Here is a 10482-nt window from a genome sequence, read left to right on the forward strand (position 1 = left end):
AAGGTAGGTTGGATGAGGGAGAAGAGAGTAATGAAAAAGGAGGGCTAACACTTAAAAGTCAAAAGATGAGAAACCATTTTAGCATGTGAAACTGTAAGAGTAACTTTTTGGTGTTCTTTTATATTTAAACTGGTATAAGTTAATGAATGAATAAAAAGACTTCTGAAATAAAAAATGTGTATTCATATGTCTGGATATGTTAACCATATATGTGTAGTGATACATTTCTGAAACTGTATAATCCATAAAGTATAAGCTATTTTAGATTATAAGGCATCACGGAGACATTAAACTCAATCCACAGACATTTAAAAACACATGTGAATGAGAAATCTCAATTAATAAAAATTAAAATTATTATAAAAATATCAGGGGTCAGGGAGATAGCTTAGTGGAATAAGTGCTTCCCTGGCAAGCACAAGGGCCTGAGTTCATATATATCAATTGATATATTTCTTACATTCTATAATTAACCATAAAAGTAGGTAAAACTATGAAATTATATCAAGTGGGATAACACAGTTTCAAATAGGGACGCTACTATATTGACTAAAAGAACAATACTAGAGTTTATGTTAAGTAGCAAGTTTTCCTTTTGCTTGAGAAAAACTACAGTTCTATAAATCACGCTGATATTTTTCAGATTTGAGAAAGCTTTTTTTTCCTCATGCTTGAGTGACACGATCTAAGTCGCTCAAGAAATTTGACTTAGAATTCATTAAGTTTATATTCTCTTTTAGGCTTTCACCCATCAATAAAAGAAACAGTGACAATTACATATTAGAATCCATTATGCTTTGTTCTCTCTGTTGCATTAAAGCTCATTGTTAATACTCACAATAAGATAGAATGTTTTTGTCAAAATATCATTTTTAAGTCACGTATATTAAAAGTTTATTTTTAAAAAAAACTATCAAGTCATTTTTCAGGATGAGAAAAATACCATGAGATCATAAAAACTGTCTATTTGAGGTACTTCAAAATGACACAAAGTTTTAGAAATAGAAGGGGCTTGCACCGAGCAGTGACTACCCTACCTCTGCATGTCGGCATCACTCCACTCCACGTGCCATTGGTAGTGCAGGTTCTGCTTCTGGAGCCGTTCAGCTCCATGGTGTAGCCCGGCTGGCACATGTAGGAAACATTTTGTCCAACCACATAGTCATCCCCATACCTCAGTCCGTTGGCAGGTGTCCCTGGGTCTCCACAACTGATGACTGTCAGGATTGGATGAGAGGAGCAGATGGTTAGGTGTCACATATGTAATGCAGAGGAGCAGTGAGCATATGGCATCCTTAATACATAAGTAGGGGAATTAGCTACCGTGTCAGGGAACACAGGCGCATTTCAACCTCACACTCTAGCTCTTGATTTTGATCAGGTATGATCATTAAAAATTCTATACATATGGTTCAGAAGTTGGCATTTAGACTCTGAAAGACTGGGTTAATATGCCATTGTGTTGGAAGAACTCTGCGGCTATACCTTCCAGTACATGACTACCAAGAAATCATCACATACAATCACATTTCTAACACAATATTTGAAGTCTTTATTTATATATGTGGCTACTGACATCTTTAATTGATCAGGTTTCATGGGTTGACAGAATGTTTTCCATTCTTTTGGGTATTATAACACCTTTTCATTAAAATAATGCTAAGTCCAAGAAGAATATTTTATTCAATACAGGAGTTTATCAAATACAGGATAGTATATCTGGACTGTGGGCTCACTGCAGATTTAAATGTCATGGTCGGTGGTGGATAAATCAATTTCTTATTTCCATTATCCGGGAAGAAAAACAAATGTAAAGAAGAAATGGTGGCCTCTTCTATGACACTTGTGCTCTGAAGGGGAGACAGATGGGGATTCTCCCTGGGGATTCAGCATAGACCATGCACAGCTACTGCTGTGCTGTACCCCACAACTCCCAGGAGATATCATTTCTGACCCTTTGCACTGGAACTCAGCTCCCACAAGGGAAATACAGCAGCAGTGCAGTGGGAACCTTCTCCACCAGTGACACAAGCCACTGCTGTTGGAGAGGACCAGGGTCCCTGCGCAGGAGGGGAATGGAGAGGTGAGGCAGTACTGAGGCCATCAGGCTGTGCAGGTGGAAAGCTTCTGATGCAACCTGATAGTTATGAGAATCAGAATGCTCAGGACTGGAGAACCCAAACCCACAATACCTGTACCAATTCCCAGTAGATTTCAGTTACAACATACGAATGCACAGGTAAAGCTGATAAGAATTTAGCAAGGCCATTGGCTAGCATTAATGCTAAGCACAGGATCATTCTAAGTACAGAACATTTTTTTTATATATTCAGTACAGGGTCTCACTACATAGCTCAAACTCATAGTATGCTCCTGCTTCCAGCCTCTCCAGTGCTGGATTACAGGCGTGCACCACATGCCTGGTCTCAGTGGCTGGCTCAGCTTGCCCCAGGGTGGGGCCAGCATGGCATGTGGGGCCCAGGAGTGAGCCGCAGTCTGGTCCCTGCACTTGCCTGAGCAGGCAATTAGTCCACTGAGCTATCTCTCCAGCTCCAAAACAGAACTCTTGGCTGCACTGGCCTTGGACCTGCAGTGTACTCCGTGTGCAATAAAACTGTTATTTCTGATGCCACAGAAAAGCTTTCAAAGTGGCTGGAGATAGCTTAGCAGATACAAATAAGGCAGCATACAACTTTAAGATAAAATGTTACCAAAATTATAAATAAGCCATAAATGTGTTAATTGACGAGGAGACACAAGGTTTCATCATGATCTGAGCCATATGTTGGCTAAAAGTTTTCAGGTGACTGAGAAAAATAAAAACACAAGTTTTTTTTTTTTTTTCTGAAAATAAAAAGCAGCATACTTGTGTTTTAGGCTACAGATTACTTTTATTATTAATGGGGTAATTTTATCAAGTAAACCTGGTTTTCTCCTTCTCACTCCCAAGCTTCATCTTGAATTCACTCAGAATGGATTGAGCCATGAAAAGGCTTGAATAGTGTTTCAAATCGGTTGTCTTTTTTTTTTCTACTAAGTTTTATGAATGGCAAATTTCTTCCATAGTATTCTAATCTGCTGAGCCCTAGAAGTTTAAGATTATGACATTTAAATCAAAGAAAAAAATTCAGACATTCTAACTTATATTTCTAGAGGCCTCAAGAAAACTGATGAACTGAACCTCATTGGGTTGTTTTGTCTGACTTCTATTAAGAATTTTGTCATATAAGCAGCCTTCTCTTCCTTTGACTTTGGAGAGGGAAAGTCTTTTTCAAATATACAGCTGAATTTGGTAGGAAATCCACTAATTCTGTTTATTGCTAAAAATGGTATTTCACTTGCAATTTCAAAATTTCTAACCACGCAAGCATGGTTATAAAACTTTGTTTTGTTTTGCATTACTTTTCTTTAAGATAGTCTGTATTTTAATCTTTATTCCTAATTAGGAAGGAGAAATGGACAGGAACATCTCCAAAGTGTTACTTTCTGGACAGTGCTTTACAGACTGAATTAGAATCTTGGCTGGAAGGCGCAGACAGCCAGTTCAGAGGGCGGGCGAGCTGAGACTCAGCCACCCAAAGGGAGGACAGAGGGCTTATTTTACACACTCCCTACGAAAGAGCGTATCATGGCAGGACCCTGAATGAAAAGTCTGACAAGCACAGCTCTAGCAGGGTGTGTTTTTGTGGCTTCCTAATGAAGCCAAGGCCAGTCAAATGGCGGTCTCCCCTAGCAACAGTCTTTGTAAACAGCACCTGCTGTGCAAATCAGTTCATTCACTACAGCTCATTCTCAGCAAGCAAAGGAGGCTTTGGGGCTTTGCTGGTGATACCTTAGAACGATAGTTCTTTAGGGCTTCCCCCTAAAAATTGGACATGTCAGTGTTTGTTAAGGGTTCTATGGTTTATTTCTGGAAAACATTTTAAGAACACCACAGAATCCTAAATATACATCACACAAGCCGAGAGACGGCAGTAGATTCCACAAAGACGTAGATTGTCTCCTTTCTGTGCCGTTCTATTCCCAGAGCCCGGTCTAGTGGGTGACTCATGATGAAAGACTCAATATTTGTTTGAAGAATAAAGACAGTAATGAGGACGTGAAGGGGCTAAATTATCAGCTCTAAGTCTCAAAAATGCATAAATTCTTATAAAGTTTTGAATTCTGTGTTTTAGGTTTCTCATTACGCTCTTATAAAGCTGATACACATTTAGCACTATTGGTGATAAATCTAAGTATCTAACCTCTACAACAAAAATGAAACCTAATGGTGATAATCCTTGGCAGTCTTTGCCACTTCAAAACTTTCCCCTTTAACTTTATATCGTCGGCGTTATAAATTTGCAGGTTTTTTTTTTTTAAAAAAGAAGAGGCTATCTTGCACACTTTTTATAAATGGTTCATTTTAACTGAATATCTAATAGGTATTTTTGCATGTCACTATGCACAGATCCACATAAGTTATTTTAATGATGTATGTAATATTGCCTCATTGAGATCTTATTAATGAAACTGACGTAACGAAACCCTTATAAATTAAGCTGTGCTTGAATTATTTCATTCCCTGTTCTTTCAGACAATGACGTGGTAGATTTGATAATAGAGGCAGCTTTTACACAAGTGCTTTGTGCACTTTTAGCTTCAGGATCAGGAGAGAGCTCTACTGCCGCAGAGCAAAATTCCAGAGAAGTGGACAAGCCATTCGTCTCACAATAATGCTGAATTTATAATCCCTGGAAACAACTTACACCAAGAATTTTATTCCATTTAGGTCCCAAGAAGGCAGGATACTGAACCTTAACTTTGACACAACTAACATCTGGGACCATGTGACTCATAGCCAGTAAGCTATGGACTGAGTCCTCTAAAATCTGTGAGCCAAAGTCAACCACCCTTCCTTTAAGTCAGGTACTGCGGGTTCTGTTCCAGCGAAGAGATAGTAGACTTCAAGGATCTAAGGCGTCCCTCCAGGAGGAGATTTAGATTCATTTTCGCTGTGCTTCACTTAGCTTTGTGACTGGCTATTTCCCAGCCCTCTTGTACGAGGCCAGCCCTGTCTCTGATCCTGTGTCATACAAGAAAAAATTCTTCGAGATTTCTCAGGCTTCTGACTAAGAGCCAGGAAGAGACTGCCCACAGTGGTTTTCTGGAAGCAATTGAGAAAAAACAATGAGGACATTTCTGAAAATTAATTCCTATCCCACTGGCAATCCGTGATCTCCCAGGGGTTGTGCAGTGGGCTTTTCACGCTGGAAGCAGCCCTGCCTGGAATATGAAGACAGGTGCCGCTGACACTTCTGCAGCCGTGTTCTCTAGGTATTTCTGAGTTGACAAAATTTATTTTTGAATGGGCTCTTACTTGTGCTTGGATATAGATCCCGTCTCTCAGTCTGAACACTGGGAAACAACTGCGCCAGATATTAATATCAACATGCTGCTTTGAGCTAAGTGATATCGTAGCCAGTATTTATTCCTCCCAGGTTTAGTGACATTCATGCTATTTAACATTTACAATACTTCTACTAACTTGTGCAAGACATCTGAATGTGTAAACTCATTAATTATATAACCTTTACCTGACCAAAGAAAGCTAGCTTTTGTGGCAGCTTTTACTTCAGTGCTAGTGGTATATTTAACAGAACCTGACTGGAGTGGTAGAATGGGTGTGGGAAGAGGAAGATTTCTGACATAAATTTTCCATGCTATACTTTAAGAAAAAGATTGATTTAAAAGATAGTTCAAGGGCTGTCAAATAGCTCAGCAGATAAAAGCTCCTGCAAGCAGGCACAGGGGCCAGGAGTTTGATCCCCAGGCCTGCCATGTTGGCCCCACCCCCAGGGCTCACTGAGACAGTGATTGAGACTGGGTGTGGTGGTGCGCACCTGTAATCCCAGATATTGGGAGGGTGTAAACAGGTGGATCAATATGAGTCCGATCTAGTAGTGAGACCCTGAACACCCTGCAGACCTTTCCCTAAAATACAAAAAAAACAAACAAAAACAAAACAAAACAAAAAACAAAAAAAGGAAAGTTTAGAGACACTTCTAAATCCATTCATATGGACACAGTAAATCACAGCTAACATATCCATATGCTTTAAAAAATAAAACAGGAATGTGTGTGTGTGTGTGTGTGTGTGTGTGTGTGTGTGTTTGTGGTGCTAGGAAACCAGGCAATGAAAAGACATATTTACAAATGATCCTAGTAAATTCTCAGGGACACAACGCCTGGGACGGCTATGCCACATCATCTGCCAGTGTTAGCCATTAGAAAACTTAACCACGGAACTCTCAATTTTATCTCTTGGCAAAGTGTCTAAGGGTGTTAGCTTCTGTGCAAATATTGTATTGATTGCATTCATAAGAACTATATTCCCACAACCCTCTTTAGATTTCTTTTAATAAGTACATCTTAACAAGTCATAAACACTGGCAGATATTACTAGTTAGAAGTAGAAACAGTAACAATTAGAATAGAAAGAAAAGAGAAAGTTTTGATTTGGTGCTATGGCTTAAATATGTTTAAACAAGAATTTAATTAAAACATGCATTTTTGGGGGCTGGCCAGATCGCTCGATGGATTAAGTGCCTGCTTAGACAAGCACAGGGACCAGGGTTGGATCCCCAGCACCACATGCCACACCAGCCCGTCCCCCACATGTGCTGAGCTGGTGACTGAGTCCAGGCATGGTGGCACATGCCTGTAATCCCAGTGCTGGAGAGGCTAAAAGCAGGAGAACCATTACGAGGTCAAGCTCTGTAGCAAGAGTGGGCACAAAAAACTAACAAACAATCAAACAGCATGCATTTTTCTTACGCTTAATATTTTTGGCATCCATGAAAAATACTTAATTTGAAAGGAAAATTTAACCCATTGATATGGTAAAACTTACTGTTTAGCATTGGGCTTCTCAAGGATTCAAAATTATCTTTTAATACTTACATACTTCTGTTTTCTGAGTTATGCAATGTGTCTTTAGGACAGACTTCAAATTTGTAAGACTAAATAACTTTTTATGCAAATTAATGAGAAGAAATCTGAAGTACTGAATTGACTTCAGTGCAGTCCTCCCCATATAATTTCTATCAGTATGGAAGATTTCTAAATTACAGGAATGTAGACTATTTTAATTTCCACAAGAAGGTTTCTACTTTTTGGTACATATATTTGTTGTGCTATTTTTTAAAAAAATTGTTTTGTTTTTGCTAAAAATTGTTATGATTTGAGGTGTTATTAGGGTGTTAGATTTATTTTTATTTCTCTTTTCCCATTAAAAAAGAAATATATAAATTCCTGACTTTTATATAATAGTGATTCATCATTGAAAAGGTACTGCCTGAATTACATTTTCAATACAATATTTCTCTTCAAAGAACTGGCAAAGCAATGGATTATTTTAATTTTTGATATAGTGTTTGTAACTACTGTGCTTTGAGCTAATAATTTTTAACTTGATTAAAAATTCTCAGAGAAAAACGAAGGTCATTTAATGAAAATGTCAAGGTCATTTTCAATTACAGGAAATGGGATATTTACTTATTTTTATTGAAATTAGAAAACAACTTTAAATAAAGGAGGTGGTTCGCCATGAATAAACAATATCATTAGTCATTGTCTCTTTTACTCAGAACATATTATTTAACTCTACTCAATAAGGATAGATTGGAAACATAGTACCTACCAGAACCTAAGTGCTATGTCATGTTTAAAATTGTATGCACTACCTGTAAGTAATTGAAGTGGAATTAGAGGGATGACTCATCAAATCTGATAACAAAAGTGTTATTTCTGTATTTCTATCAGTAACAAATATTCACTTTGCACCTTCCTAATGGGTCAGTCCATTAGATTAAACAGACATACACAAGCTCCTTAAATGTTACAGTTTAGAGGCATAGGTGTTTGCCATAAAAAGTTATACAGTACAGAGAGACAAATTATGGGCAAAGGATATGAGGAAGGGTCCTGAGATCACATATTATCAATACATCATTTGAGCTAATATATAAAGGTTGATTAGTTTTTTTTTTTTGAGACACAGTTTCATGGTGCCCTACAGGCTGGGCTTGGACTCACTTTGTAGCCCAGGATGACCTTGAACTCACAGTGATCCTCCTGCCTCAGCCTCCTGAGTGCTGGGATTATAGAGGTGGCCGTCACACTGAGTAGGGTAAGAGTTAAAGGCTCAGGTCTGATAGTGTAGCATGTAAACATTAGTACATATCTGCTAATTGATAAATTGTTTTGAGTTATAAAACTGACTTATTCTCTGACCTAGTAGGAGGACTTTGTTTTAGTTCAGAATTCTGTAATGAGAAAACAACCAAAATCAGAACAAGACAAAATAGGAACCAGGATGCAAGAAACAGATTTTTAACCCATAGCATCAATCAGCCAACCTCAGCAATTCTGGAATGATGGAAACAAATTGCAAGAGCACAATGCCTGCCCCTTTTCACTGCCTTCAGGAGCTTTTCGATGTGGGGCACAAGGTACAGGAAGCCAGGGAGAAGCGAGCAGACTCCCCGAGTAGAGAAGACAGTGATAACTCAGGAGAGAAACACATAGATAAAGTGTATGGGACAGGGTAAATAAGAGAACACTGCACGAGAAAGCTCTGTAGCAGGTAGGCAAGGACCTCCTGAGGTAATCCGCAAAGTACCCAAGAGCTTGTAGAGGAACCGCCCAAGGTGGGGGCAGCTCTCAGTACTTCCTGGCCCCGGCACAGAAACTTTCCTCACTCTCAACATTGCCTTTCTCTAGTAGAACATTCTTTACAAACAATAGACCTGCACTGACATTGTGCAGCTCTACCTTAAAAAATAAGCAGCCACAATTATCTAATACAGATTACTGTTGCTTTTCTGTGCTGGTGATCCAACCCTGAGCTTTATGAATATAAAGTATGCACTCTACCAATGCACTACACCTCCAGTCCTAAATACTGTTTTATTCCACACACACACACATGAATTTGCATAGCTTTACAAATTTAATACAGTAAACCACCTATCGCCTAATGGAAGTAACATAACAAATCACGTACCAGGACTGTCTATAATTGTTCATCAATAATGTTATTATTTTTTAGATTTAAAATGTCTTCCAAAATTCTCATCTGTTCTAATGCTTCTGGAAAGTTACTGAATCACAAAAGCACTATATTCATCAGTGAATTAATCCATTTATGAATTCATTGCTGATGGAGATTTTAGAAAGTGGGGTTTGGTTGCAGGAGTTAAGATACTGGGACATGACCAGGAAGGATGTGTTCCTTGTTTTCTTTCCTCTTTCTTCCTTTCTTTCTTTCTTTCTTTCTTTCTTTCTTTCTTTCTTTCTGTCTTTCTGTCTGTCTGTCTGTCTGTCTGTCTGTCTGTCTGTCTGACTGAATGTCTGTGTCTTTCTTTCTTTCTCTTGTTCTTTCTCTTGCTTGCTGACTATAATGAGGTAAAAGCTTTCCCCTGCAAGAACCCTCTACCCTGTGTTTCTGCCTAGGAGTTCACTAACCATGGACTAACCCCCACCCAAAACCATAAACCTCTCCCTATGTAAGTTGCATGTGCTGGAAATTTGATCCTAACCACAAGAGTGCTAACTAATACAGAAAATTGGTACTGGGAAATGGTTATTGAGGTGACTATACCTCATATCTAGGTAGCACAAAAGTCTTTAGAAATGGTTTGTGGAAAGAGTTTGAAAGATTTAGAGGTACAGAGAAAGAAGCCCTAGAATACTCTAAGCAGAATTTGATGGGGAAAACCTGATCTTACCTCAGAATACCAGAATACTGATAAAAATGCAGATGTTAAAGATGAAGTTTACAAAATTTTGGAAGGAAATGAACATTTTTGGAAGTTGAACCAGAGATCCCTTGTGCTATAGTCTGGAAAGGAACTTGGCTACCTTTTGCCCATATCTTAATTATAGAGGCAGATTTTAAAGGTAGTAAAACAATTAATCAGATGGAGGAAATTTCAAAGGAGCAAATGTCCAGGCTTTGGCATGGATGTTGCTGGATGCTTTTAACCACAACCACAGTGGGAATCCAGAGCCAAAAGAACTTCTAGAGGATTTGAAAATTTTACAGAGAGGCTAGAAGAAAAGTACTGGTTAATAGTGAAGCCAGGGATTACATGGTCTCTCCTCTAGTGCCCATAAGAAAGATGCCAAGTGTGATGTGCCACATAGAAAGGGCAGCTAAAGGATGTCTCCAGAGTTTGTCTGCCATCTATCACAGGCTCAAGGGAATAAAACAGTAAACTCCTTTGAATGGCTTTGCTTGGAAGGGAGCCCCGAAGAGTACTGCTCATTCAGGGCACCAGGTTTAACCACTTGGGAACTCAAAGGCTCTTGCCTCCACAGTCCATGGTAGTCCTTCTACTGCTCAATATGGCAGTAGAGGGGCCGGGGAGATGGCTCAGTAGAACAAGTGCTTCCCTGGCAAGTGCAAGGTCCTGAGTTCAATCCCTGGTTCCACAAAAA

General features: G+C 38.9%; 1 protein-coding gene across 1 annotated transcript in view; it reads right to left on the minus strand.

Annotated features, from left to right (window-relative positions):
- The window catches only part of Csmd3 (CUB and Sushi multiple domains 3), a 1279636-nt gene that overhangs the window by 44719 nt on the left and 1224435 nt on the right, over positions 1-10482 (minus strand). The window lies entirely within an intron of this gene.

This window comes from Octodon degus, unplaced genomic scaffold (genome assembly GCF_000260255.1).
Source record: "Octodon degus isolate 3935 unplaced genomic scaffold, OctDeg1.0 scaffold00118, whole genome shotgun sequence".
Lineage (NCBI taxonomy): Eukaryota > Metazoa > Chordata > Mammalia > Rodentia > Octodontidae > Octodon > Octodon degus.